The sequence below is a fragment of the Pinus tabuliformis genome, chromosome 5_1 (genome assembly GCF_031772625.1).
Source record: "Pinus tabuliformis cultivar Carrire ecotype Pingquan chromosome 5_1, CPIR1, whole genome shotgun sequence".
NCBI lineage: Eukaryota > Viridiplantae > Streptophyta > Pinopsida > Pinales > Pinaceae > Pinus > Pinus tabuliformis.
This window is the reverse complement of record NC_142305.1, coordinates 983,560,434-983,588,340: the sequence shown is the minus strand read 5'-3', so window position 1 is coordinate 983,588,340 and position 27,907 is coordinate 983,560,434. Positions and strand designations below refer to the sequence as shown.

Here is a 27,907-nt window from a genome sequence, read left to right as displayed (position 1 = left end):
ATTTATAATCTAAATAATTTTCCATGTTTAATAAATTCATAATTTAAATACCTTTTCATGTTTCATAAATTCATAACTAACATAATTTTCCATGAGGTTAAAAATGAAAAATGCATGAAAAGGGAAAGAAAGAAAAATAAAGTTTAATTTAAGAGATGAATTTTGAAAATAAAACCATTTTGTTAAAAATAAAAAATATAGGGAAAAAAGGAAGAAGTTTAATTTAAGAGATGATTTTAAAGATGGAGGGAGATGGAATGGGGATCGAATTTAATTAAGGAGATGAATTATTTCTGGGGTTTGAGTAGGCGAAGGGTGAAACGGAACTTGATGAACGATTATATAATATTTGGCTTCGAGTCATTCCGCTAGTGTGTCAGAAGGAATTTATGACGATCATTGTGCACGGCAGCACGTATCTGCTCTTTTCGGCTGCACCGCGCCGAAGTTCTTATGGTCTTTCTGATTATCCGCAAGAATTGTAATGCTTACAGAGGCCTAGGGATGGGCTGCGAGATTGATTGATCGATGAGATTAATATTGGTTTACGTACTGTTTCCTTCATTGTTCGTCTGGTGCTGCAGAAGCAGACGCAGATGCTAAGAAATAAGCTCCTGTATCATATTATATCAGGTATGCGGCAATCCCAACTTTGTTAATAATTTATTTATTTATTTTCATTTTGAGATGATACTTCTTTTATTTTGAGATGATAGGGTAAGTTGACATGTTGCGATTTAAGCAACTTAATTTAATGAGATCTTGAGTGAGGTTCAATAATATCTATATGTGCAGCAGGTTGCACAATACTCATGACTACTCAACTACTTGACACAGTCCCTTAGTTCATTGGATTTTATTCTATGGAATAGCCATCCGAGCACTTTTCCCTCATTTTAAGAATGGCATCTAGGGAATTGATAGCTGCAGTTTTTCCACATGGGACATCAAGAAAAGCCAAAGGCAAAGAAGATGAGAACCTGACCTTGTAACCTCCTGCATATATTTCACAGCACTCAATCTAAACCATGGAATCGTCTCGGTTAATAATTTAGGGATGGGAACATAACCATGGAGTCGTTCCTGTTAATAATTTAGGGATGGAGGAACATAAAAAAGTAGATTTTCTTCTTACTGAAGATTGGTACGAAGTCGCTTGTCCGCATCCCACACCAACCAAATAAGTAATATACGTAAGCACGCTCGACCAAAGCTACCTCTACCTCTAGGTAGGCAGGTAAGGTTGCTTGCTTGTAGGTTAGCTTCGGTACTGAAAGGGTAAGCTGCTCAGGCGAGCAAGGATGGTAAGGGAATGGTAAGATACGGGTACATAAGCATTTCTTGGCTGTTTATGGCTAAGGTTTTTAGAAATAGCTACCTTAGGTCAATAATATATGTGGGTTGGCTCAATGGTCTGTTCTTGATTGCTCACTGCCACTGTGGGGTTTGAAGGACGTTCTTTCTTGTCTCTTTCCAGACTACCACTGCCCATAAATAATAATTCTCTTCTTTATCGGTTTCTCAGTGATTAACTAAGGAGCGCCAGTGGCTTTGCTCCTTTGGCTTCGTGTTCAGCGGAGGGATTTAGTTGGGGTTGGTCTACAGTCGCTTCCGTTAATATCGTGTGTATTTTGGGGAAATGCCATTGAGTATGTAGCCTCAGTATATGTCCCCAGGGAGTTTCGAACCTTTCAGCCTTATGGAAGCAACCGGTTTCACCCACTTGGGCTACTGGGAACATCTCTTGTTCAATTGATGAATCATTTAATTTTTTCTTTTTCTTGTAGCTATGCCTTGTTTGACTGGAGAGGGACTTCATCGCAAGATCTAATTTACGATCGGTTTAGCTTGGCTGTGAAGCCGTGCTTGAGGGGTAGGTTGAATTGAGGCATATTACTGACAAATTGGGTTGGGTAAGCGCTCGTATCTAAACTTATTCTGGTAGAAGTCTGTGTCATTTCTCTACGGAATTGTCTTGAAGTCCATTTGGGCGTTAGGCCAAATAAGTTTTATTCTGCGTAGTTTATTTAGACTATGCTTTTCTCAGAAAATAATAGAAATTTATGCATGATTCTGAGAAAATCTGGTCAAAATTTTTGCCCAATGGTTTAACTGAATCCATTTGCTTCATAAAAAGAATTCCAATGAAAAATCACTGCGAGGCGAAATTGTGGCCTCGTTAGGCAACGCCGTTTTATTGTATGCCTCTAATAATTATACATGAAGTCAGCTCACGTGAGAAAGTGGCATATGGAAATGTGAAAAGTATTGCCCTTTGCAATCTACTATAAAGCCGTGTCCTCTCGTCCTTTTTCGGCGACCTTGAGTATGTTTTGCACGTGGATTTCTTTTGTGAAAAAATGGTTGTTTGACTTTTATGCATTAGGTTTGGAGCAGATTAACGATAAGATGTTTTTGCATATGTGAGATTGTGCTTCTTTCTTCTTTTTTTAATGCATAAATGAATTTAATGTTTTCAAAAATCTGTGGGTATTCGAATTATGCAGATAACAAAGTTCAAATTTACTATTTCAAAAAATTCAAATTTACTATTTCAAAAAATCTTTGCTAAGTCTCAAACCAAATCAACTAAAAATTAAAAAATGTCTAATAGTTAGACCACGGGACATGGTTTGTAACTTGCAGGTACTCTTGCTTTTCCCTGGGTTCGGTGTTGGACAGTTTAGCAGTGTTTATCGATTGTACCTAGGAAGCATTGATTGATGATAAGTTGATAACCGATCAAATTTGAGGCAGAGACATCTCTGCACGTAAATTTCTATTACAGGGAAATCCTTGTTTGACGTGGGTGCTATTGCTTTTCCCTAGGTTCTATGTTGGATAGTTTACCACTGCTTGTCGATGGTACGTGGGAAGCATTGATTGGTTATAATTTATCAAATTTCAGGCAGAGACATCTTTGCACGTAAACTGCTATTGCAAAGAAATCCTTGTTTGATATTTATGCCTTATGTTTAGAACGTTTGCACTCTTGCTTTTATCTAGGTCTGGTGTTGGACACTGTAGCACTGTTTGTCGACGGTATCTAGGAAACATTGATCGATGATAGCAGTTGAAGACCAACCGTACAATTCAGGCAGATGCATTCTCATTATTAACAGCTACATATTTTCTATGGATTTTCAGGTCAAAGCATTTTAGTGATGGACTTTTTTCTTTAGCCGAGGCCGTAAATTTTATTAAAGATAGAAGGATGGGGCAGCTTCACACAAAATAGCTCTTTATTACTACATAGTAAGGCTTACTATAACAGAACATTCCACATTTCCTTTATAAAGCCTGGCTCACAAAGTTTCTGGCTACTGATGGCAATAAAGTTTTAGTGAGGTAGGACTTTCTATGCACATGAACTTTAATTAACCAGTTTACATCGAGTTTGAGGTCTTGCTTATTAAAGTTTGGCCTTGACTCCCAAATGTAGTTAGATTTTAAAAAGTGCCCCTGAAGTATTATATTCAATACAATATTGCATGATTTTAAAAAGCATCCATGAAGTATTATATTCTACAGAATATTTCATGATTAGGCTAACCTTTATTTTATTATTCCAATTACTTGGATGTGCTTGTTTAAAAATTTATCATATAGCTTGTGTTTAATGGCATTATTCTATTTTATAGTTGTTAGAGGTTAGAGAGGCATTTGAAATGTACAGGTAATTCTAAATTGTTGCTTGCTGTAGCTGACCTTAAATTCTTTTTTCTATATTGAAAGGCTTCATGCTTTTTGTTGGCTTTTGGGGTTACTCTAAAAGTGTTTTCACCCAACCCTAGTCCCTTTGCAATGGTTTTCAGGCATGGATGGCTCGGTTTGGGTGGATGCTTGACCTTTGTTAAAGTGCTAGCATGGCACCCTTAAGAGGTTGTTATCTTATTAGGCATGATGACTAATCTATTGGGTGCACACAATGTGGAGAGTTAGTTGCTTGATTGGGTGCATAATCTTTCTGGGAAGAGTGCTAATCACTTGGAGCAGGGCACTTAGCCTTAGGAGGTTGGGACCTTGTGATATACACATTGGAGGATGGACACTTGATTTGAGAATGCTTGGTTTGAGGATGATTATCATTCTCCAATGCTTCTCCCCACCATATCCAATGCTTCTAGCTTGTCGAGGATCTTTGTCTTAGCTTTTGGCGTTACGCCAAAAGTGTTTTCACCTTGCTAGGAGAGCGCCATGTCTCCTAGGAAGGTGTGGTGCCCTTGCGTAGGAAGGTTGATACCCTAGTTGGCTTGTTGACTAACTTATTGGGTGTAGATGATGGAGGAATTTATTGTTTAGCTAGAAGAGGTACCTACATAGGAGTGTTGGGCACTTGGAGGATGGCATTTACCTTTGGAGTTTGGGACCATTTGATATTAGGTACGTGGTGTATGGAGGAGCCGTTGGTTGGTTTATGATGGTCATGCACTTGTGAAGGTGGTTTCATCTTGATTTGTAAGACCTTGATTGAATGTCTCTTTGGATTTCTTCTTTTGAGAGTTGCAAATCTTGTTGTATGTTTTAAACCTTTACAGTAAAGCAATGCACACGCAAATTCTCTATAAAGTAGAAAAGTAAACAATAGCATTGACACATAATACTTAGAAATTTATCTGGGAAACCATTGACTAGGAAAACCAACAAATGTTTAGAGTCACTCCTCTTCTCATTATACCAACTTCACCATTTTAATACAACATCCAAAACCCTATTTTGTTAACCTCAATTAGGTTCTTCATCCATAATTATATTATAATGGGCTGAAATACCTTGTACTAACCAAAAGTGGGTAACCCAGAAGAGAAGAATTTTCTCCTCATCCGTCAGTGAGCGAACCAACAACCATATGATGGCCCATAGATATCTTTACATTAGAGCTCTCCACCCATGCTTGGTCAATGCCCTTCCCTATTTGGGATGCTTCTTGAAGGAAGTTGGGTCATCTATCGGAAGGTACATTAACCATTCTTGTAATCGGAAGGTGCATTAACCATTTAATGTTTTGGGGCATACTAATTTTGATCATAGGCCAAGTTGGATGTGCTCTACCTCCCTTATTAGATATCATGTAGTTCCTCATCGTATCATGCTTTATCATGACGAAACTCTTGAATGTCTGAATGTCGATGAGTGAGAAACTGCTACATCTTTAAGGGGTATCGAAAAAAGCATAAAGCACGCTGGGTCTTGTAATCTATGCAAGAAAGAAAGAAAAATCATTGAAGTAAAAGGCACACCAAAGGGGTAGAAAAAGCAAGCTGAGGAAAGGGGTAATTCATGCCTCCACGATTGCTACCTTTTCTCCTTTTCTCATTACAACATCTAGAGATGTTGGACATCCTTCAACTGGTATCATGGCTATGGCCATTTTCTTTGAAGCATTGCACACTCCATCACCATCATCACATGCACATATGGATTGATGGGTGTACCTTTGAATTGTGAATTGTCCTTTCCCTTGGGGGTTGGAAGCAACGAATAGCGCTGAAGGCATAATCATGCCTAACACAAGTGTGGTAATTGCCTACAAATTCCAAGCTAGAAAAACATGGAAGGCAAGGTTTCTGTGAGCTATTTTTGTGCCCCTAAAATTGAATATCATCCACTATGACACTTTAATGGTTTTGTCCTTGATGATGTTGATGTCACTTGATCTTTTGGGTATGTTTTAGGTGGTTCATTGCTCATGCTGCAGAGGTCCCTTGAAGAATGACTTGACACTTACCCAACACCATTTAGAGAATGTTTTGCCGATTCTCGAGAGCAAATTTGACCTTGGAGCCTTTAGTGTTGGCCTCTTAAGGTGAATGTGTCATGTCCCCATTTTTATTTTCCTCTATAGTACAACCGGGATGGGTTTCTTAGGTATGTGATGGCCAGACTGTAGGAGTAGGATTACATCATCAGGTGTCTCGGGGGAGTTTTGAGGAGTTTTTATGGGATTCGATGGCATTCGCTTGGCATATTCCATCATTCACACAATTTGCCTTGCGTTTTGTTGCATTTCAACAACTTTAAAAAATTAGCATTGTTATGGGGCCTAACTTAAATAATTATGACCGAGGCAGCGTTTTGGGAAGATTATTTGATGGAACACTTCAGTGTAATAGCTTGTTGGAACCGAAACGAGATGTCCTGTAGGATGGGATGCTGAGAAGTGACTTCCAATGGTCAGAGAGAGTATAGTGGACGATTTGCCATTTTCCTTAATTAAAAATGACTTTAATTAGTCATTTAATTAAGGAAAAATAATTAAATGGAGGAAAAAGCCTAAAAGTGACTTTAGTGAAATAAAATAAAATAAAAAAGTCACTTAAGAAAAGTCAATGGAGGAGCTTCTAGATTAATAATAAAGTAATAAAATAAGATGCTTCTAGAGGCTTGGAGATCTATCTATCAAATCTATAAAAGAGAAGGAGGAGGTCATTTGGAGACATCTTGGTTTGGAGCTTTATCTTTGGTATAGATCGGAGAATTCAGTGCTTTGCTATAGTAGCCTAGGACGAAAACCCTCGGGTGATTCAGTGAGAGTAGGCAAGAACCTAGCTCTCTTCCTTGGTGAATACACTCAGGATTCACAAGTTGCAGCATATTAATTGGATAGTTCAGTTTTGGAGGCATAGTAGCCCTAGGACGAAAACCCTCGAGTGATTCAGTGAGAATAGGCAAGAACCTAGCTCTCTTCCTTGGTGAATACACTCATGATTCACAGGTTGCAACATACTAATTGGATAGTTCAGTTTTGGAGGCCTAGTACAATATTGGAGCTGATTTCTTTTGGGTGGCCATTCTCTCAACCATTACCAATTTAATACGTGCTCTTTTATTAATAAAATAAGGTTGAGTTCTTTTGCATATTTTTCTGGTTTATTCTTCAGTGGCAGAATATATTTCTAGTTTTTGCCATACATTTTGTGGTTCGATTTGTATAAATTGTTTTTGAAATTAACGACATAAATTTTGAAGCAAGTTTTCTAAAAATTTTTAATTGGGATATTACAGTGGTATTAATTGCAAATTGTTCGAGGGTTTATATTGAAGTTGCCAAAAGAAAATTATTTCTAGAGGAAGCAAGATTAAATTCTTCTATTTGTCGGAGTTGTGATTTTGTTGCAGTAAAATATATTTTGTTGGAGAAATTAGCTGTGTTTGTGGATTAAATTTTTAATCTATTTGCCAGAGGAGAATTGTTGCAGGTGTGTCAAAAAAATTTAAATTATTACTAGACCAGATTTATTGCAGGTGAATTTCTAGTGATTCGCAAGTGCGAAAGTGACACATATTGCCAGAGCTAGATTTGTCTATTTTATTGGGCCAAATTTATTTTGTGAAGCCGAATTCATATTGTCGGGTTGAAATTATTTTGCTGAGCCAAAATTATTTTGTTGGGCCAGATTTATCTTTCTGGACTGAGATTATTATGCTGGGCCAAAATTATTTTGTTGTGCCCAATTTCTCTTGATGGCCCAAAATTATTTTATTAGGTTGAGTTTATCTTGCAGTGCCAAATTTCTCTTGTTGGGTCAAATTATTTTGCAATAGTTGAATTTATTGGAGCTCGGGCTCTCAAAGTGTTCGAAGAAATGTCTGCTCATAAGCTGTTTGACAAAATGCATCAAAGAAAATTTTAAATTTTGTTGGGATTGAGAAACTCACACTAAATTGGGGCTTTTTGGGAGCAGCTAAAATTTGCCCAAGATTTTTCTAGGTTTTTATGGTTTTGGTGTGAGGAGCTCCACGTTAAAATTTCAGAATTTTCTGAGTAGTTTTAAGGGTAGAAACTTCAGTTCTTGTTCAGTAGCAACGACAGTGTTTTGTGGGTAGTGCGTGCTACCTGTTTGGGTCATTTCCAACAATTGGGTCTACTTCATTTCACTTGGGTTTTGCATGCATATAGTGTGGTATCAAATTCATTTGAGCATTATAATTCTCTCAAGCATTTGCCTCTTATACCTGTTTATGTTGCAAGTGTTTCCACTTTATCTCAAAGTGTTTGAAAAAAGTGGTGCTTGCTAACTGTTTGTTAAAATTTAATATTTGCTGAGTTAGTGAGAGAGTGTTGAGTTTACATGAGGTGTTCATATCTAAGTTACCGGAAGCGCCTGAAGAATTTGTTGGAAACACGTATCCCTGTTTGCGAAACGGAAACGGATACGATCCTTGTCTGAAACACCATAAAAACGTTTTTGTGCCATTTCAAAAGATCAAAAACTTCGTATTTGGAATTGGATATGTTTCCAAGGGTTTTAGTTTTTTTTGGATCCATTTTTGGAAATCTGGAAACAAATCCACAAAAATTGTGATCGGAATCCACCCTTAAAATGTTAAAAGACGTGAAAATTTGTATGGCCATAAATAAATAATAAAAATGAAGAAATTAGATTTGCAAATAAACTCACTATAAACAGAGTCTCATAATGTCTCTTCTAAATCTTTAGAAACAACATCATTCCATATATTTATCAAGGATTCTTACTAAGAAAATGATAGATGTTCAAAAATGCAAACATAAGGGTTTGATGAATGTCTTTGTAAAGAGATTTATTTGAGCAATTAATTTTTAGTTTGGTTAAGGTTTTGTTAATTGTCATTGATTTTGCTCTTGATTTCATAAATCCCTCCAATATAACAAATCTTCTCTAGCCAATCTTTTGCCTGTATATAGTCAAGAGACTAAGTCGACGTTGAGAAGATTGAAATGTTCAAATAGGTCCTGATGGAATATCCTAATGATCCGATGGGCCTTTTAATTGCCATGCAAGGAAGATAGATAACATCTTCCATGCATGACACATTCTTTGAAGGAGTTGGACCTGAAAGCACAAAGGCTGTAGCATCTATGATTACATTACTAATGATGATGATAATATGTTGAATGCTATAATAATCACTAATGATGATGACAATGTTTATGCTGAATTTATGATTATGATTTGTTTAGGTTGAATTCATGATGATGATTATGTATTTTTAGATACAGAATCTAGATACTAAAAGATGAATGGCAATATAAAATTCTTATGTATCTTGTTTCCTATATATATATATATATATATGTTGTCCTTGTTGTATTGTATCCAGAATTTTTGAAAATTTGTCGTATCCGTATCTGTTCCTGTATCCATTTCAGTGCAACTTTGGTTCATATTATATTTAGACCTCTATGTAATTGTTGAGTGTGACTTATGGGGGATGAGTATGCCTTGATGTGAGAGGTCTATGTATTGAGTCAACTAATCACTATTATGTACTCCTTGATGTACTTGTCATCATTAAGCTATGGAGAATTTCACAAAACTCCTGAATAAATTGAAAAGATTGAATAAGAGGGGTTCATGCCCTTCTTCAACAAGAGCAACTCAAGGATATGTAGAAGGGGCTGGAAATAGGATACAAAATCTTTGCATTCGGGACAAATTTAAAACACATGAGGGTCACAGGGAAAGTCCTTTTCAAACTAGATGAACTGGATGCACTCATTTTCGAAGTGAATCAGTTAGAAGGGAAGAAATTGATTTGGGCTCTAAAACCAACTATGCTTGCTCTCAAACAACAGAAGTTCTTGGAGGAACCTCGTGAAGGGGTCAGACTTCTAGTTGCGTTTTGTTTTAGTGACATCATGAGCAGTGTTGTACGAAACACGCCCCAAGATCAAAACTCGAAACCGTGACTCGTATGGGTCTGCGGGTGATCCGCTCCCCCGAAACGCGTCCCGGAAATTTCGAAATGCGTATCGGGCCGGAAAAGACGGTTCCTAACCTGTGGGAACCGTCCGACCAGATCCGTGTTTTAGAATTTTTGGGACGCGTTTCAAGGGGGCGAATCACCTGGTGGATCCACCGCGGATTGGGACCGACTCCGAGCAGATCGTGACCGGTTCCATGGGCCGCCAGCCGGTTCTGCCGTGCGACCCCACTAAATTGCTTTTATTCTTGTTAACTTGTGGTTGGGGTTGGGTCTAAGCTGGGCTAGGGAAGGGAATGAAGGGATTAAAAACCTCTTTCTCCTCTCATTTGTTCACTCTTGTATTTTTGGAGAGCTTGGAGAAGAGAGGAGAAAGAGAGGAGAAAGAGAGGAGAAAGAGAGGAGAGACTTGCAGAGAGCTTGGAGGAGTGAAGAAGGAGGAGCTAGGAGAAGGAAGAGGAGCTTGGATGAGTAAAGAAGAGTTTCCATCTACAAGAGCTAAAGAGGAAGTGTAAACGCCAAACTCCTCATTTTTCTGTCATTGTTTTTTGTATTTTTCTCCTCCCTCTCCTTCTCTTTCCCATTCATTCTTCTTGCTCATTTAATTGTAGGTTGTCCACCACCTATATTCATATTCCAAGATAGTGTTCTTTTGGCTTCTATGCTAGGTTGCACGAAACGGGGAAACGGGTACGAGTTTCTGAAACGGGAACCGATACGAAACGCAACCTCCCCAAATTTTGGAAATGGGGAAACGCGAATATATATATATATATTAGGACATTTAAGAAATATGTGCAATCATAAAGCATATATGATACATTCTAATTTATTACATTATGATAAAATTGTCAATTGTCAATGCACAAACTATAAGTCTCTAAATTTACATCACATTTACTCATGAATGATCACATAATAAAATAGAAATATCCAAAATCAGCCACGAGAAATTTCTAATTTCTTGTCTCGTGCTTGATTGGGAGTCTCCTCCTACATAGTCGAACGACCTTAGTGCTCTTGATTAAATACAAGGTTCATACCCGTGTACCCTATATGCTCTTCATTATTGGGAGTCTCCCCTGCATAGAGGGCTTGGTTCTCTTGATTAAATACAAGTTCCATACCGTAGTACATGATAAAATCCAATGGAAACATTGCAATCCCCCTAATCCTGAAATTTTGAAAAACAGATAAGTTTGCTGGATTTTGAGTGAGATCTAAAATTTTACTTTCTCCATATGAAATCCAATGAGGGCGAAACCACTCTCAAACATCCTGAGTCATTTCATTGTAATGTTAAAAATTTAGTAAAAGGGTGTCATGTGGATATCAACTGAAGAGAAGGTACATCCAAATAGAGGAGGTTGCACAACGAAAAAACAGGAAACAAAAAACTCAGTTTGAATTAAGTGCAATCTCTAGATTTGGTAGCCCATCTCCTCATGGTACTTCTGCAAGCTCTGGAGGTAGAACAATAGGGTATTTCCTTAATGTTGCTAGGAGGGATGATGTGGATGGAAAGATAGTCTGATTTCTTTGTGCTTGGGATGTACCATTCAATGTGCTTTGGTCTCCCTATTGGCATGATATGGTTAAGGCCATCAATGAAGCCCCAAAAGGATACAAAAGCCCCAACTATGAGAAAGCTAGAACAATGTTATTAGAAAGAGAAAAAGCGAAGGTTCAAAGAGCTTTGACACGTTTTGGAAATGAGTGGGTGGATTGTGGAGTATCCATTGTATTAGATGGGTGGACAAATATTAGAAACCAACATTTGATAAATGTTCTTGGTGTTTTTTTTAGTGGTGCAGTATTTATTACATGTCATGACTCCTCCTCCATCAGTGCAACTTCCAAAAATATTGCAGATCTCCTATTGCAATCAATCAGAGATGTTGGTCCTAATAATGTGGTTCAAGTGATCACCAATAATGCAACAAATTGTAAGGCAGTAAGAAAAGTTATTGAGTGTACTCATCCACACATCTTTTGCTCTGGTTGCTTGGTGCACACATTGAACCTTTTGATGCATGATATTGTGAAGCATAAAGAATGTGGATGGATTAATGAGCTTTACAAGAGAGGGAGGCAACTCATTAAAATTATCACAGGGCATACAAGAGTAAACTACTTTTATGGCACTTACTCAAAGTCGCAGTTGCTTAAACTTGCAAAAACAATATTTGCAAGTTATTACCTCACCTTTAGGCGACTAGTGAAGGTGATATAGGCTTTAACTAATATGATGACCTCTGAATCATGGGAGGAAATTAATAATGATAGAGATGGGGCTAATGTAGCCAAGGATACTATTCTTGACATGTTATTTTGGTCACAGATGAAATATGTTTTGCAATTCACCAAACCAATTTATTACATGATCGAGTTTGCAAATTCAGATCAACCAATAATTGGGGAGGTGTATGAGCAAATGGATAGCATGTTGGGGCAGATTAAAGACATTGTTGAGCTTAGAGATGTCACCTTCTACAATTATATTTGTGTAGAGGTAGAAAACCGATGGGATATGCTAAACCTTCCATTGCATGCCTTAGCATATGTTCTGATACCTAAATAATATCATCCACCATGGCTTTCAACACCAACACTTGGGGGGGGGAGGAGCAGGAGAAAACCACACCTAGATCCAAAGGTTCTAGAGGCTTATATGAGAGCATTTGATAAATTAGTCCCTGATGAGGAAGAGTCTGCCATGGTACAAAAACAGTTGAGCAACTATATGCTTAGCACTGGTCCATTTGGGAGCATGCATGCAATTAGAGATCAAGAGACTTTTTCTTCTCTTGAGTGGTGGAAAGTGCATGGAGGTGCTAGTCCACTTCTACAGAATTTGGCATTGCAGGTGCTGTCACAAGTGGTCAACACCTCTTTTGCAGAGAGGTGTTGGAGCTCTTATTCTTTCAACCACAGTGTTAAAAGGAACATGTTGAGTTTAAATTGACAGAGAGCTTGGTTTATGTTCACTACAACTTGTGATTGTTGTCCCATTACTGTGAGGATGCAAAGACTAATAAAGACCTTAAGGTTTGGGACATAAATCCAGAGGATCGAGTGTTGCGATTAGAGCAATTAGAGGATGCTCTTATCGAGGATGATGATGATCGAGTTGAGATGCCATCCTCATTTGATACCTTGGTTCTCAGGTTCCATGCTTCCACACCAACAATAGGGGCTTCATCTTCATCAGTTTTAGTACCACAACTTCCACATGCACCATCTTCTTCATTGCCACCCCGTGGAGGCCCACCGCCACGTACTGTTCGTGTTGGAAGGAGGAGAGATTAGTAGATATATTCACAATTTACTACTTTTGTCATAGATTAGACTTGTAGGCCTATTGTGAATTTGAACTTTTTTGTCTTACTCTTCGTAGTTCAGTGTGTACTTGAGTCTTGGTGGTGGCCAAGTGGCCTATTTGTAAATATTATTATTTGAATTTTGGACATGGCTAATGTTGACAATTGCTCACTTGCTAGATAAATTACTTGGATGTTTGATGATTTTATGATTTATCTTCTAAATGTTTTATGCTTTATAATATGCTTAAAAATTTGATGTATGTTTGTAATTGCTAGAATCTAGATGGTTGATGCTCGAATAAGTAATCATTGATGTACAATGGAATCATGGATGCCATATCTATCTTGATTATGTAAAAATATGCATGTTTTCATGTCTTCTACAACTAATTTGGTATTTGGGTTGTTTTTTTTGAATATAAATGCAATATATATATATATATATATAGTAGACGCTTCTGAGATGCTTCGCTTCCTAGATTTTTGGGAAATGACGCTTCTGCGTCCATGCTTCCAAAAAACGTCCCCGCTTCGTGCAACGTTGATCATGAGAATAACTGCACCTATACAACGTGCAACTGCTGCGTGTGCGTCTGCTAGTGTTACTACTTCTATAGTTGCAGTTGGAGATCTTGATGAGGAGGAACCATGGGTTTCCCCGACTGACTTTGATTTAGAGTCTGAGCTAGATGATGTTGGCTTCTCTAGTAGTAGTGGCTAGTGTCTAGTGATGTTTTGTTGTAGAGGCCATTTAGATCTTCCTTTGTTATGTGTTTTTGTTTTGATCTCTATATATTACATGTATTGGACAATGCACTTGTGCCATTTTGGTATAATAGATATATTCATGAGCATGCTTTGATCATATGTTGTCTTCTCTCTATATTCTAATGCTTTGAGTTTGGAAACATGAATGAAAATCTTTAAAATTATGTTTTTTCATAAAAAATAAATATTTAATATGTTTTTTACAAAGACTGAGTCATTGAAATCAACTAGGTAGAGTCGGTACTGAGTTTGGAGTCGGAGTCGACCCTCGGTTGGTTCGGAGTAAGAGTCAAAGTTTTAAAACACACATGCAATCCATTTTGTCTCCATATATGGGAGGACATGATGCCATTTGTAGGGAGTTATAGTCTAGATTGTTGGCCATTTGGAGGGAGAAACAGTTGGTTTCACTTGTTGCTTATGAACTAGTCGAAAGGTTGGTTGAGCAAAACATTGGGCTGTTTAGGAAATGACTGACCCAGAAGGAGTTGTAGTGGACTTGTGGTGACCAACCATGTAGCAAGAATGAGTTGAGGAGGAAGGGTCTTTGCTTCATCTGCAAGGAACCTTGGGGACCTGACCACTCATGCTTGAGTGATGCGGAGGAGATGGCAGAGGTAGAGTAGGAGGAGATTCCTTCTGACTTTCAAGATGAGGATTCTTCTTTGGATGAGTCCATGGGGTCATAATACGAGGATGCCCCTGGGGAGCATGAGTACGCATGTGGAGTTGTTGTCAGCAGGCCAAATTTATATTCTGGTGTGTATAATGAACAATCAGTGGACCTTGTGGGAGACATTCAGAGTGATGAGTCACCAGTGACGGTTCAACATGAACAACATATGGTGGAGCATGAGTCAGCTAAGGTGGATGATATGCATAGTATGCATGATGAGCGTTTTGTGGAGAGCTAGTTGGAGGTTCATGTTGAGCCCATGATAGAGGAGGATGAGCAGCCATCTTTTGCACCAGGCATTGATGAAGAGCAGGCAAATGCACAGACAACCAGCAGGGTTGTAGTACTTGCAGGCACTTGTCGTTAGGGGGTGTTGGAGTCTGACAGGATAGTTTTGTAGGAGGTTGGTAGACTAGAGAAGCATGGAGATCCCTGTCAAATGAGGGAGATGGTGGTGCATCCATCTTTGGGTCTACCCATTGATGAGTTGCAAACAGATGCAACGACAACCAACAAAGTTGCAGCATTTTTAGGCAACAATCCTCTACAGGAGTACATAGGCAAGGCTTGTAGGACAACTTGCACACTGTCGCCCATTATAAGGAGAGGGGCGGGATTTCTTAGACAAATGTTATTGATGGACCAGACATAGTAACGTGAGTTGAGCATGGACCAACGACAACATAGTAGATTTGTTCCCTACATAGGTGTCCATGCATTCGATTCTTTCCACGGGGTAGATTGGCGGGAGATCATGAGTTGGTATCCTATTGATGGAGTGTCATTCTTAGTTAGGAGCATGGTACAACATGGGCCCTTAGAGATAGGGGACACTACATGCCCTAGTTGGCAGTAGGGCATAGGTTGGCCGTCCATCAACATTCCTTCACAACATCAACATAGTGGGGTTGACCTTGGTCTATGCCAAGGGTTGGATTGGAGAGAGGTGATGAGCTGGTATTCTACTGGTGGAGTAGCATCTATGGCTAGAGACAAAGCACAATCAGGGCCATGGGATTTGGGTGATGATTGGCCATGGTGGCATTGGGATCCAGGTGGATCTACTGGTAGCAGGATGAGTCAAAGATGGGCTTGGGATCCAGGTATTGAGGGATCTAGTCATGTTTGGATTGCTTGGAGGCATGATGTGGACCAGTGGTTCATATGGGATCCTGGTATCAGTTTGTAGATGCCTCTACAGTGGACAGGTGTGGATTGCTTGAGGGCAAGCAATCTTGGGGCGGGAGGATTTGTCATGTCCCCATTTTTATTTTCCTCTATAGTATAGCTAGGATGGGTTTCCAGGGTATGTGATGGCCAGGCCGCAAGAGCAAGATTACATCATCAGGGGTCCCGAGGGAGTTTTGAGGAGTTTTTATGGGATTCGGTGCTATTTTGCTTCGCATATTTCATCATCTGCACAACTTGCCTTTCGTTTTGTTTCATTTCGACAACTTTCAAAAAATAATATTATTATGGGGCCAACTTAATTAATTATGCTCGAGGTGGCATTCCAAGAAGACGATTTGATGGAACACCTTAGTGTAATAGCTCGTTGGCACTAGAACGAGAAGATCTACAATATGGGATGCTGAGATTCGAGAAGTGACTTCTAGTGGCCGGAGAGAGTATGGTGGGTGGTTTACCATTTTCCTTAATTAAAATTGACTTTAATTAGTCATTTAATAAAGCAAAAGTAATTAATTGGAGGAAAATGCCCAAAATTGACTTAAGTGAAATGAAATAAGATAAAATAAAAAAGTTACTTAAGGTAAAGTTAATGGAGGACCTTTCTAAATAATAATAAAATAATAAAATAAGATGCTTCTAAGGGTTTGGAGATCTATCCATTAGATCTATAAAAGAGGAGGAGGTCATTTGGAGACATCTTGGTTTGGAGCTTTGGCTTTGGTATAGATCGAAGAATTCAGTTCTCTGCTATAGTAGCCCCAGGACGAAAACCATTAGGTGATTCAGTGAGAGTAGGCGAGAACCTAGCTCTCTCCCTTGGTGAATCCACTCAAGATTCACAAGTTGCAGCATATTGATTGGTCAGTTCAGTTTTGGAGGCCCAGTGCGATATTGGAGCAAATTTGTCTTGTTTATTCTTCAGTTGCAGAATATATTTCCAGATTTTTCCATAGGTTTTGTGGTTCAATTTGCAAAAATTATTTTTGAAATTAACGACATAAATTTTGAAGCAAAAAATCTAATTGTGATATTACAAAATGTTGGGCTTGGAGAAGCCTCCACATGGTTGTACCCCTTTTGATGCTCCTCTAGATGTTGAAACATTGTACCAAGAAGCACAGGAGTTGGCATATTTAATGATGTTCCTAGATGGACCTAGTTTGGCCTTGACCCTATTTGATAGATGTTGTGTTGTTCCAGAACCCATATGATGAAGATCACTAAAATGACTTGGGAGGGCTAGCACATTATGCCTAAGATGTGAATGCTTGCCTCAAAACTTGCCACGTCTTCCCCACATGCCTTAAATGGGTGACATGAGCCTTCTTTGATGTGATATGGAGGAAATGTTATTTGGAGATGCACCTATGCCCTTTGATGATTTCCTTAGAGTGAGGAGCACTCATGGACCACTTTATCACTTGCTTGATAGAGATGGCCCATTCTAGGATGATGATGTCATCATGGAGATATTTATTCCCACGTGTGGGATATTTTGATGTATATATATGTTTTAAAGCTATCTTACAATCAACTTGTGACCTTTAGGCCTAGTTAAATCCTCGAGCAAACTTTTAGGGCTTTTACTTGTAAAATTATGGAAAGTGACTTCGTTGCCCTCATATAAATAGAGGGAAGTCACTTTCATTTGTATCTTCACACATCCATCACACTTCTCTCTCTCTTAAGAAGTGAACACTATCCCTCTTGTATGTTTCTCTTGGACACAATGTATATTTAGTGGAGTGAATTATCTTGGAAGGGAGATTTTTGTATGGAGACACTTGTCTAGGATTAATGAAGTGATTCTTGTGGAAATTGTGTAAGTTTATTATTATTTTCATCCATTTTGCATGTTATATTGTTGAAATTAGAGTTTGTACTTATGCCATGTTAAAAAGTGAAATATCCTTCTTGAAATCTTGATTCTTCATTGTATGTAAAAGTTGTTTTGCAAGAATCCATCAAGGGAACTTTGTTTATGCATCCCTTGACCTTAAATATCCATATGGAGAAGTCGACAAGTTTCGAAGAGAAGAAAATTAGTCTTCCACCCTCTTCGTCCCAAGCCCCCTCATATACGTTGTCCTACTTTTCCATTGCCTAATTGAGGGAAGTCACTAGTCTAGTTGTGGTGATCATTCTTAATTTTCTAATTTCTTCCTTAATTCTTGGTAATTAAGGTTATGGTTTGGTTTAACTTTGCATGTTATGGTAAATTTGCGCCTATATGCCATTTTTCTATTGATAAAAATTGCAACAAATAAATTAAAAAAAGGCAAAGCTAGCATTTATTGCATATTTATCTCCCAGTTAAAACTTAAGATAGACAATCTAGGCTTAGCTTGCTATGCTATGCATCTTAAACCATTAAAAGTTCCAAAAATTTCCTTTTCCCTGGCTTATATTTTGATTGCCTTGATACTTTATTGAATCTATTCCTTGGAGGCTATTTCTTGGCTTCTATATGCTTTTGCATGCTGTAAATTTTCATATCAATAAACTCTAGTTTTTGGTAGCCCTCTTTTTGTGTATTGGAATTGGTGGAAAATGTGCTTGATTGATTGTAGCTCTTATCATGGTCATCAAGGCCTTGCCAACACCTTCCTGTATGACCCTCAGGCCTTATATCATTATTGAGCCCTTGTTTGTTGAATATCTTGTTGGTGATTTCTTTAGGAAAACCTTGCTTGTGGGGATAATGTCCAACACCAAATAGCCAGAGAAAGGCCACCGAGGTGATAGTGGTGGTTGATCTCTTTGTTGCCATAAGACCTAGATTGCCTAGGGAGGCTTTGCACTAGGCTTGCTAGATTTTTTGGTAACATTTATGCTATTATACCCACATCAGACGGAAAATCATTGATCCTTTATAGAGAACCACATATTGTTGAATATGTTGAAGACATCACGGAACAAGCAAACTTTGCCTTCAGTATTGATAGATGATTAGAGGATGGAAAACTTACTAATTTGAGGATGTCAGTCGTTGATGAGCCCATCCCCTTCCCTATTACACTTAAAGAGTCCACAAAGGAAGAAGAGAATCTTGAGCGCATAAACCTGCAAATTGCATGGAAGCATTTTGAGTCTGGAATCTTTTTTGGGAGAACAAAGGTTGCTAAAGAATTTGGCGGAAATGTATGTCAAGTAAACCAATTTCTTTTCTCCAAAGCAAAAAGGCAAATAAGCAAAAACAAGATGAAACAATGGTTTAAGAGTCAAGAAGAAGATTGCCAAGTTGGGGATCTTGCCCTTGTTAATGATGACCCCTACCCATATAAGGTGTATGGAAAGGTAGGGGTTGATCATTTCAACATTGCCAATCTTGACAGAGTGCCTTTGTCATCACCACTGGATGGCAAGCACTTCTCACCCTTTTCAATGGAACCTGATGCATTTAGTAGTAGGTAGTAGAGTAGGATTGTGTGCCTTGCATTATTGTTTTTGCATCCTTCTTTCGTTGTTTACATGCTGATTTTAATTGCATACTAATTAGATTTTATTCTTTATTTAGCTAACATTATTATTATTATTATTAATATTTTTCCTATATCGCAATGGTGGCAATCAACACTCTACTTAGTTCCCATCAACAAGTTGTGATTTTATAGGTAACAGGTCTATGAGTAGCAATGATTGTTGGGATTCTAAAGCACTCCTCATTCGAGCACATGGATCATGCTTTCTATGGTGAGCACATGTCCTTGAGTTGGAGCTAGATGTTACCCACAAGAAGTGGGTTACCCGTAGGAGAATTTTTCTCCTCATTTGTCAGTGAACCAACCAACAACATTATGGTGGCCCACAAGTAGCTTTACATTAGAGCTCTTTACCTATGTTTGGTTAGTGCTCTCTCTCCCATTTGGCATTCTTCTTGAAGCAAGGTAGGTCATCTATCGAAAGGTACATTAACCATTCTTGTAATCATGTGCTTTCATTTATGTTTTGGGGCATAGTAATATGGTTCACAAGCTAAGCTGGATAATTCATTGCTTTTGATTGTCCCTCGTTCCCATGCTTCACTTGGGAGATTATACTTTGCCTCAAGTCCAATGTGACCTTCCCTAAGGTCGTTCCTTTGTGAGAGGCACTAATAGGAGGCATTGATTGAAGTAGTATGCCCAAGATAATCTATGCTTACCACATTCCCCATTCTCCTTATTATCCACATCCATTCTTTAGGGTGATGTCATTTGTCATTGGGACTAGCTCCTTTTTTCCCTGTCTCTGGGTCAGGGCTTGAAAATTTGCTTGAAGAGATTGATGCAATTGAAAGAATGATAAAAGCATATGAAGCTACAAATAAAGAAAAGAAAAATGCAAAAGATGGTTGAGACATAGTAAGTGTGTGGGCAAAAGCCTAGCATGAGCTCTGCCCATCTCGTGTGTCAATTTGTTATGTTTGTGCATCTATTTCTTAGTTCCTTATTTTACTTCCACAACATATTTTTATTTGTATAGAATGCATCAATGAGTTATTTGCTATTTGCCATAAACAAGTAAATTGTATTCAATTAGGAGAATAATTTCTAGTTGGTGCCTTCGTGGGAATTTTACATGGTATCAAAGCATTGACAATCAAATCAGAGGCTTAGAAGCGAGGGTGCGTACTTTGGAAATATGTTAAGGCAACATTCCCAAGAATTGATAGTAGATCAAATGGTGTGTTGCAACTTATACGCTCAGATATTTGTGGCCCTATGTCTTCTAGATCTCTCAGAGGGTACGAGTACTTTGTCACCTTCATCGATGACTATTCCAGGAAAACCTGGATCTATTTCTTGAAGACCAAGGATGAGGTCTTCAATCACTTCCAAGAGTTTGACGCTCTAGTAGAGAATACGACAAGGAAGAAGATCAAGGTACTTTGAACTGATAACGGAGGAGAGTACACAAACAATGACTTCACGGGCTTTTGTGTGGAGGAGGGCATTAGGAGGTAGTGGACAACTCCATACAATTCACAACAAAATGGAGTAGCAGAGCGGAAAATAGGTGTATAGTTGGGGTGGCAAAAACTATGTTGTATGACCACGACATGCCCAAGTTTTTATAGGTGGAGGCATGTAACACAATGGTGTATATACAGAACAAGGTTCCTCACAGGGCGTTGGGGAAGATAACACCATAACAAGTCTTCTTAGGGAAGAAGCCAAAAGTTAGTCACTTCAGGATCTTTGGCAATATAACTTACTGGCATATACTAGATGAGAAATGCACTAAGTTTGATTAGACTGTAGAGAAAGGGTTCTTCGTTGGGTATAACGAAACCTCGAAGGTATACAAGATCTATATTCCTAGCAACAGGAAGATTAACGTGAGACAAGACATGAAGTTCATGGAGGACAGAGCCTTCAAGAGATCTCATGAGATGCTAACAAGTGATCAAAGTGAGTCAGTAGAGCCTCCATTGTCCAGGAGCAGGGACAACAGTAAAGATAGTCACAAGGATCTAGTACAATTTCCATTACTAGCACGACCTCAGGTGCAGGAGATCCTATGAGTTCACAACATACGAAGCAACAGAGGCAAGATGAGGAGTTGGGCGATCTTCCCACCACTAGTGGTCGAACTAGCAGAGAAGTTCGTTAGATGTTGAGGGATGCAGAGGAGTTCATAGGAGATCCTAGGACGAGTAGGATAGAACGCAAATAACTAGACAAGTACCAAGCATTGGTGGCACAGTTTATTGAACCTTCCAACTATCAGGAGGCTGTACAACATTAGGTGTGGCTAGATGCCATGGTGGAGTATAGCTCTATCGTGACGAACAATGTTTGGGTGGTAGTGCTGAAGCTTGTGGATAGGCCAGTTGTAGGCTCTTGGTGGATCTATAAGATCAAGTACGCTGCAGATGGCAACATGGAGGAATACAAGGCTAGGTTCATGGCAAAGGGGTGCGCGCAGAAGGAAGGCGTAGATTATGAGGAGACCTTCGCCCCAATTGACAAATATACTTCCATTCGGTACATTATATCTCTAGCAGCACAGGTGGGATGTTAGATTCACCAGATGGACGTCAAGACAACTTTTTTGAACGAGGTGATAGAGGAGGAAGTATACATTGAACAACCAGAGGGCTTTGAGATACATGAGGGGCACACATGTGTGTAGACTGAAGAAAGCATTATATAGGCTCAAACAAGCTCAGAGGGTGTGGTATGGTTGGATTGACAACTACTTGCAGCAAATGGGATTTGTCAAGAGTGATGCAGATCCCAACCTTTACTATTTGATGGTAGAGGGTGAACCACTCATCCTAGTGTTGTATGTGGATGACCTCTTTTTGACTGGGTCATTAGGGCTCATAGAGGACTGCAAGAGGAACTTGGTAGCAAAGTTTGACATGAAGGATCTGGGACTGATGCATTACTTCCTAGGCCTGGAAGTATGGTAAAGGGACAGGGAAATCTTCCTTGGTCAAGGGAGATACACTACAATGATTCTGAAGAGGTTTAGGACGTAGGACTGTAGGCCTATGTTTACGCCTATGATTACAAATTGGAGGAAAGATTGATGCATCATAGGATGAGGATGTTGACCCAACCTTGTATAGACAACTCATCAGTTCCCTCATGTATCTGGTCAACACCAGGCCAGATATTTGCTTCGCGGTCAACACTCTCAATCAGTTTATGGTGGGACCTAAGAGAGTGCACTGGACAACAACGAGGCATATACTGAGGTATTTGTATGGCATAGTCGAGTATGGGTTGAGGTATACTTGAGGTGATGGTGTCAGGTTATGTGGTTTCACAGATGCCAATTAGGCAGATAGTTGAGTGGATAAGAAGAGCACATGACGGTGTTGCTTCAGTGTTGGATCAGGTGTTGTGTCTTGGTGTAGCAGGAAGCAGAAGTCTGTAGCACCGAGCTTTGCAAAAACAAAGTACATGGCAACTACCATGGCCACATGCAGAGCTATCTAGCTTTGGAAGATGCTAGTGAGCTTGTTCAGTTAGAAGATGGAGGTGACCAATATCTACTGTGATAATCATAGTTGCATTAGGCTCTCTGAGAATCCAGTGTTCCATGATAGGTCAAAACATATGGACATATGATGCCATTTCATCAAAGATTGTGTGCATCGCTGAGTAGTCCAGCAACAACATGTTCCCACAGAGCAACAAAGTGCAGATATACTCACGAAATCTCTAGGGAGAGCTAAGTTCATCTATTTAAGAGAACATATGAGTGTAGTAGAGAATACCTTCCTCGCTAGGAGGGAGTGTTAGTTTTTGGATTTGGGGTAGCATCAGATAGGTGTTATAGTATGTAAGGTGTTAGAGAGACTAAGGAACACGAGATCTCCAAAACCCAGAGAAGGTTTCGAGAGAAAACACTTAGAAACCTCTCAATAAAATTGATTGGTCAATAATTAAAAAGTTTGTAAGTCTAACTTGGGAAAATTGATCAATTAATAGGTATTAATTGAGGAAATCGACTTTTTTCTTTGGATATTTCTAGAAAGTGACTTGATGAAGTCTAAGATGATCTGAGCCATTGATCACGATTAGATCTTGGCTCCAACGAGAGATTATAAGAGCAAGTTGATGGGATGGAGATAGACACAGTGGTGAAGCAAGGGGGTAAGGATGTGCAAATTACCCAATGTGTAGTATTTAGTGAGGGAAGAATTCGAGCCAGGCAAGGAGCGTAGTAGGGGTTGCAGTAGGGGAAATTTCCAGAGATATCCTCATGTGGTTTTCCAATTTCCAACGTCGGAGGAAGGAAGGCAAAATTATCCAGCAGGGAGGCTGATTTTTGTAGTGTGAGTTGCTGGTAGAGGGGTTGATTCAGTGATCAAGTCCCAAGAGGCCTAGCGAATTGTTTCCATAGGAAAAGTCAGGCGGGACGACTTGGCAGTAGGAGTATTCGGGGCAGTGCGAAAGTCCCAGAGGTTGCAGTGCGCATTTTTGACTAGTGGTGCAAGTGCCAAGGAGAGTGCGAGTGGCCAAGGAGAAGCTTTATTAATTTTTTTGAGAGGGAAAAGGATTCTCCCATTATTTTCTAGTTGAGAAAAATTATTGGAGCTAAGCCAAGTAGGATACCAATTGTAATTCTCCATATTTGCTGCACAATAAAATAAACCCTCATATGCTGCATCAATTTTCCCTTCAGGGTTTTTCCGGGATGTTTAGTCCAAAATAACTGTGTCCTTTTTTATGTGTGTGCATCTATTTCTCAGTTCCTTATTTTACTTCCACAACATATTTTATTTGTGAAGAATGCATCAGTGAGTTATTTGCTATTTTCCATAAATGAATAAATTGTATTCAGTTAGGAGAATAATTTCCAGTTGGTGTATTCGTGGACATTACAATGCTTCAAGTATAATTTTTGTATTCTGGGCATTGTACATATTTGCTTGAGGCAAAACAAAAATAAAACCAAACTCACAACAGTGTGGTTACAAACTATAAGACGGCACCCTTAAGTTTTAAAACTAATAAATCTCATTATTTCAAGATTGCATCCCGATGGACCTGTAACAGAAGATCTCTAGCGATATATTTTTGAAAGTTAGCTCTAGGTCCATACTTCTATACCTATAGTTGTTTGGAGAGATTTAGCACAATGCATTGAAATGTGTGTTGTAACATCCGCCCTATATTTAGTTTAAAGCCCTGTAAAGACATTGTAAAAGTCTTGTTGTCTAATGAGGTGAACCTTGGAATATCTTGAAACGAGGAGGGTCCATATTTAAGCTAGTTAAGTAAAATATTATTGTTGAGTTTGTATGCTGTTTGTTGCAATAAGTTGAGTAAGGTGTAATTGCTGCGCATTGTATATCTACTGCTTAAGGTAGAGACAAATTATCATGTTATTGCTATTGAGGAGCTATCGAGCTATCAATGACAACTAAAAATTGATGAGCAATAACATGATAATCTTTTTGTTGTCATGTTATTGCTATTGAGGAGAATCCATTATTAGTAGTTGTCATTAGCTTTGTATGTTGTGTACCATTGAGAGGGAGAGAGAATGTTGTCTTTGAAGGTATTGTTGCTAGAGTTGAGGGGGTTTTGAATCTTGATAGTATGGTACTTTTGTCTTGTCTAGCTAAGTGTGAGGAGCAGAGGGTTTGAGTGCACTTGCTGAGTTGTATGTTGTCAGGTTTGCATCATCGCTGCTGTAAGGTGTTGAGTATGTGTTATTGAGCAAGTTTGTTGCTAGTACAATAGAGGAATTTGTAGTTTGCAAATTTATTAGCTCATGGATGAGTCAGTGAGGCAGTGCTCAACCCATTGTGTTGAACCTCTTGTAAGAAGAAATTTGATTAGGAGAATTTTGAAAGGGCTTAGATTAGGGAAGGATGAGGAGCCAAAGCAAAAGAAGTCTCTAAAATATGGATCACAGAAGCTTGAATTTGAATGTCTCTAAAACTCTTAGGGAAGAGTAGAATTCAATTGAGAACAGAGCAGATCTGTTTTACATGTCAAGAAGCATGGGCACCAGATCACAAATGTAAGGTTAAAGGGGATAGAGGAGCAAATGAGATCGCAAATATTGAAGCAAAGCAAGAAATGGCAAGGAACTCAAGTCAATTGATTGTGGAGAAAGTTGAGGGGTCTGTGGTTAGACAAGAGTCAACTATAGATGAGTCCATTGGTTTCCATGAAGAAAACCTTGGAAGGCATGAAGCATCATATGAAGATGTTGACAACAACCCTTATGTGCATCCATGTTTAATGGATGAGTGTGATGAGCAACAAATTGTCTCCATATGTGAAGAAGACCGAGGAGGAGAGAACTACCAATGATGATCCAATGGGGAGAACACACGTGAGCTAGACGAGGATGTTGTGAATGATGAACTATCTGTGGAGGGGCAGTTAGAGGCTCATTTTATGGCCATGATGGAGGAGGATGAACAACCATCTTTGAGGCCAACCATTGATAAGGAGCAGACATACGCATAAGCATCTAACTGGGTTGCAGTATTTTCAAACAACAGTCTCTAGGAGATGATGGAGAGAATCGGGACAAGCCTTATGATGATGAAGAAGCAGATCCAGTCACCTCGAGGCGTTATCTTATAGGACGTTAGTGCGCTCAAGGAGCTTCGAGTGGCATGTGACAGGTCAAGGGCCAAGCTGTCTAGCATTGTGGAACAATTAATATTCCTCACTAGGCAACCAATGGAGTATATTCTAGAGTTGCAGAGTAGCCCTCTTCAGGGGTACATAAATAGAGCTTGCAATTTTGTTAGCTCACCTTTATACATTGGAGGGAAAGGGGCAGAGTTACCCCTATTAGTTGTCTGGGTAGAGCAACATAGGTGGAGCATGGAGCAACATCAACATGGTAGACTTGTTCCATGTACAGGCATTCAGGTATTTGATCCTTCCTACGAGATGGATTGGAGGGAGATTATGAGTTGATGGCCTTTTGATGGAGGGATGCTTGAGAGCCTAGAGGACATTTTTCACCAAGGGCATAACACAACAGGAGCCCTTAGCCATGGGTAATGGTGATTGGACTGGTGGCATTGGGATTTAGGTGGATCCATTAATGGTAGAGTGAGTCAGTGGCATGTTTGGGATCCAGGTATTGAGGGATCCGTTTATACTTTGGTGGCACAGTGGCATGGTGTAGTCTAGTGGTTCATATGGGTTCCTGGTATTAGTATGCAGATGCCTCTGCTATGGACATATACAGATTGCTTGAGGGTAAGTAATCTTGGGGCAGGAGGACTTGTAATATCCCCATTTTCGGTTTCTTCTATAGTACAACCAATGTCACATGGTTCAGGTTTGAGTTCGAGTTCAATAAAGAAGAAGTTCAATTCAACTTCAAATTTCTCGATAAATTAAAATAAGGTGTTGGAAATACTAAGAGGGGTGTGAATCAATATTTCTTTTCAATTGTTATGTTTACCAGTCAAGATTCTTCACACTTATAATCAGAAAAATAAATAATAAGGATTTTATTATAAACAAGTGAGGACACCAATCCTCTTTTACAAAAATTTGAGTACAATGACGTTTGAGGGCACCAACCCTTCAATCTTCTAGGGTTCAACCTGTTGCCAAGAGCCAACTTGGACTTTTGTGAGGCTACAACCTCTAGGGCTCTAACCCTATCTTTCTCAAGGCTCCAACCCTGTTTTTAGAGGCTTCGACCTCTAGGGCACCAACCCTCCAATTTTTAACAAACATAATATATGAATGACTTACTTTCAAAAACTTTAGGACTTCCTTCAATAGTTGCTCCACAAGACTGCCACAAACTCTTAATTTGTCCACTGTCCAAGATTCGAATAGGAGTGTTCTTCACTATCCAAAGCTTCTAGTTCTTCACTGTTCAATCCTTAAAGTTTAGCATTGTTCTAGGCTCCAGGTTCTTCACTATTCAATTCTCCAAATTCATCACTGTTCAAGTCTTCAAAATTTTCACTGTTCAAGGCCACAAGTTCTTCACTATTCAAGGGTGCGCAAAGGTTTAAGCTACAGGTCCGCACCTTTCAAAGTTCGAGCTTCCACACACTTGTTTGCGGGTCCAATCCCTCCACGTGAGTCTGTCCATAGGTTCGAGATATGCTTTCAACAATTTTTAACCCAATCAAAATTTGCTTCCTCTTCTCGACCTTTAGCTTCTTTTCCTCGGTGCTGTAAAGTTCACGAGTTGTGAACTGTGTCTTACTCTCTGTGATGGATGACCGAGATCGATGAGTTGAAATGAAGGTTTAGACTTGTATTTATAGTGATTTTGTTTATAACTGAAGGGACACATCTATTTGAAGTGAGGCTGACTTGTGCATGAGGTGGCACATTGGAAATATATTAAATCGCTGTGGGAAGGGGTCTTTGTTAGTAATTGACCAAATACAACATAGTTTCATTGTTACAGAAACCATATTTTAATAACAAGATAGGAGGGGCCATAACTTTTAACGAATACATTTAGATAGTGCAAAACCATATTATAATGGACGCCGGGAGGTCCCACATGCCACATCATCACTTAAGTCCCATAAATTGGACCACATGGATATTGGGGATTTCTATCAGAAGCTTTAACATGACACAACCTGCAAAACTTGCGATATAGGAAAGTTTCGACGAGGCAGATGTGATATTATATTAGACATGTTATGATAAAGCCAATTGGGTCTGTGACCATATCGGTAATCGACAATCAGAGGGTCTTATTGGAGGTGCCATTCAAAAGTTCAGATAAAGTGGCGGATGCGATTTAATATTTAACTCGTTAACTTAAATCGATCAGGTCCGCATATTGTAAGTCAGAGATCGGA

At 39.1% G+C, this 27,907-nt stretch overlaps 1 protein-coding gene across 3 annotated transcripts in view; it reads left to right on the top strand.

The window, feature by feature from the left end:
- Positions 1 to 286: 286 nt before the first annotated feature.
- Positions 287 to 27,907, top strand: part of LOC149168025 (uncharacterized) — a 140,410-nt gene continuing 112,789 nt past the window's right edge. For all 3 annotated transcript variants that reach the window (XM_089433298.1, XM_089433300.1, XM_089433299.1), the window contains exon 1: positions 287 to 633. The gene's annotated coding sequence lies outside the window, so the exon portion shown is untranslated. The remainder of the gene's footprint in view (positions 634 to 27,907) is intronic.